The sequence below is a fragment of the Ornithodoros turicata genome, unplaced genomic scaffold (assembly GCF_037126465.1).
Source record: "Ornithodoros turicata isolate Travis unplaced genomic scaffold, ASM3712646v1 Chromosome69, whole genome shotgun sequence".
NCBI lineage: Eukaryota > Metazoa > Arthropoda > Arachnida > Ixodida > Argasidae > Ornithodoros > Ornithodoros turicata.
Genome location: NW_026999390.1, coordinates 540,118 through 543,393, shown reverse-complemented (window position 1 = coordinate 543,393; position 3,276 = coordinate 540,118). Strand labels below are relative to the sequence as shown.

Genomic DNA, 3,276 nt, shown 5'->3' with positions numbered 1-3,276 from the left:
TCGTCAACTTCACTTAGCTGTAGGGGTGGGAAGTCCGAAGATTCCTCGAAGAGGCCTGAGACGTCTTCTTGTCGGTGGGGTGTCTTCTGGCATTTTCCTCGACGTCACACCGTGGCAAACAACAGTTGCACACGTCACAAAAATAATCTAACTGCACGGTGCAGCAACCTGCTGTTGAGCAGGATCCATCCAAAAATGGGAAGAAGAAGAAATCATACGACAAGCTCGTGACTCTATGTGAGGTGCAGTGGGGCGCACTGTTCAATTCCGCGTGCCCAATATCAGAAACAGCAAGGTACCTTTTTAATATTTTGAGTGTTTACCAGCTCAGTTGATGTTGACCAATGCGGACAGATGTTCACGCAGCAACAGTGCTGAAAATCACACAATACCCTCCATGCACCAGCAAACCATCACATGCAGTTGCTTGACAGTGTTTGTTTATTTGCTCTAGGCATCACATGATATCCAAAGCTAACCGCTTGAAGTATGCATAAATTAGAATAGCCGCAGACCCATGTATATGCACGTATAGCGCTACTCGAAACAACAATGCTTCTTCAGGTGCTCATCTGGCAGGATCCTGAAGAAAACGGTAGAAAGCTTGTGCCGCTTGTGTGGTGCCGCCAGCGACAGTCTCCTCTGCTGTTCAGAAAGCACGCCTACCTGTGTATCTGGACATGGCTCACGCATTTACCAGGTCATGCAATAGGGAACATTCTGACTATGTTCAGCTTCTCTACTACAAGTTCAACTTACCTTCAAGTCCTCAAATATGCAACTCGAGTGTTCTTGTACGACATAGCAATAAATACAAGCAAAAAATGCGAAGCGGTCTGTACGGCACACGCGGAGACACTTGAGGAACTGCGCAAGCGCAGCCCTCGGAGAGCAGGAGGATCTCTATGGCGGAAACTCGCTTACTGTGCACAGCTTTGACGTACGCATAGAGCAGGCAAAGATGTACTTTTTCCTATATTGAATAACCGAGTAAGTGATTAGTACAAACCTATCTTTTCTTATCGATGTAAAAAAAAAAGTTGTTTACATTCGTGTTTGTCCTCGCAACACCCAGGTTCGTTCGCGCATCAAAATACCAGGGTTGCCGGGCCAGATTTTGTATTTTTTCCCGCTTTCGCTACCAATTCAGATTTACCCATATAGAGTTAGTACAGAAAGTAGAGGGGGAGCTCCGGCCGGAGGCTGAAAAATACAGGCGCCATGTTTCGAGGACTACGTGACGCAATATCCGTCGGAGTTCGTCTGCTACTGCTGCGGCGTCACTCCGTCTGCCAGACGAAATCAAGGCATAATATCGATAAAATTGCTTCGTTTTACTCACGAAAAGCAGTTTTTTAGTTGTTCGTGTGTGTGGGTGCGTTTCTATACTGTCTCAGGTTGCTTTAAACGGGAATCAATTACTTTTAGATGAAAATTTGCTGCATCGTCTATTCTTTCGTGGGGGCTGCAAGGTTCGCTCGTCACGCTCATGCTCTTAACTCGACATCGGTTGTTCTTTTATCAGCAGAAGGCAGGTGACATTCCTCTTGACAACAGCGTGGCGATGCGGTCTGTTGATATCGCATGCATGATTGACACATTTTTGCCGACGGTGTGATATGCGCGCCAGTTAAAGCGCTTTTAAATCTACCCCAGCCCTTCTGCCCTGCCTTCGGCACATATAGGCGTTCATGTTTTATATAGCGCAAATCACCAAAGCTATCGTTTTGCATTTTCACAAAAACTGAATATCCGTGAAATTGTTCCTCTTTCAAACTTGGCTATCCTTTATACATGTTTCATATGCCTGTAACAACTTGTCCATCTTGTGCTCTTATCTGTGACAACTATTTCTCCCCAAACGCTGCACTTTGTCAACGAGTAAGCAGTTCCTTGTCATCCGTTTTTGCTGTTTTGGATGTTGCTAAAACATTCCTGCCTAACTGTAGCACATCTGTTGTAGGTTCCCCATAAAGAATGCTGCACTATTGGCCAAATGGTTGGAAAGCATGAAAGCTAGCTCATATGCAGTCACAAGCATCATGTTCATTTTCTCACTCCACTTCGAGAAGTCATGCTTCTACAGTGGTCTTGAGCAGTGCGTCTGAAAGAACGCGCTGTGCCAACTCTCTTCAACTTTCAGGAAGAGACTGGACAGGTAAACTGATTACAACACTGACTACGTTTCAAAAGCACGTCATTGAATTATGAGCTCAAAATCTACTTTTACAACTTCCACAGTCATCTCAGTCACTTTCACTTTAGCCGGTGTCACTTTTGCACAAAGTTGTTGTTGACGTTGCTTGATTTACATGAGCTGTGCTGTCCCTGTGGTACCACCTACTTTTTATGTTCAGATAATACCTGTTTCTTCAGCGTCTTTGTTATATACATACTACGTCACCTGATATCAGTGCTTGGGATATTAACTTTTGCATAGGGTGGTACTTCTAGAGTGTCCATTGGAGGCACTGCGTACTGCGCAGTCCCAGCCACCCTGTGTTGATGTTCCTGCACTGGCACGGCTGCTTCCAGAAACTGTGAGTCCATGCTGTACTATTTGTAATTATACTATGCAGCCCAATGGAACAGTAGCTACTTTGGTACAATATACAGTACTCTGTCTGTTATATAGTCTCTTTGCCAGTTACTCCTCTGTTTCCAGGAAAATCCACCGTTGGACAGACCAAGCTGCTCTCGGGAATCTGCAACGGGCCAGGACAGTTTATCGAGCACTGCTGCAGAGACAGTGGAAGTAGGGCAGGACACCACCCTCTCATTCGAGCTCTCTGAGGTCGTAAGTTCAGGATGCACCATCCGTAATTATACCTATTGAGCATAATCAAACAATAGTTATTTTGGTATACAATAAGTACTGCATCTGTTACAGTCGTCGTTGTTGTTGGTTGGTTAAGTAACAAGGGGAGGTTGAATTCGCGCAAGGGAATTCTGCTATAGTCCCCTTGCCGGATACTGCTTTGTTTGTAGGAATCAATACCCGACTTGGACAGACCGAGCAGCTCGTATCAACCAATCGTGGAAGATGAAAGCAGCAGAGATGCTGAGTGGCGAGCCCTCCAGGATGAGCTGCTACGGGTAAAGTTATTTATTTATTTACTGTTGTATACCCAAGAACCAGAAGGCATCACATGGGTTCAACGTGGTGTTCATTGCAGCCAAAACAGACACACACTCAGACAGAGAACACACAACACAAACTGCAAACTCTCAACTAAACTTTAATCGCAGTGCACAGACAAATTTAAACAGTCATAG

General features: G+C 45.1%; 1 long non-coding RNA gene across 2 annotated transcripts; it reads left to right on the top strand.

The window, feature by feature from the left end:
* The first annotated feature begins 231 nt into the window (after positions 1 to 231).
* LOC135374538 (uncharacterized) lies at positions 232 to 3,071 on the top strand. 2 transcript variants are annotated; one of them, XR_010416948.1, is made up of 5 exons: positions 232 to 295; positions 1,964 to 2,158; positions 2,441 to 2,540; positions 2,666 to 2,797; positions 2,989 to 3,071. It is a non-coding gene; the product is annotated as an uncharacterized LOC135374538 (long non-coding RNA). The 2 variants fall into 2 exon arrangements; XR_010416949.1 differs by having other exon boundaries at positions 2,666 to 2,794; positions 2,989 to 3,024.
* The last annotated feature ends 205 nt before the right edge of the window (positions 3,072 to 3,276 follow it).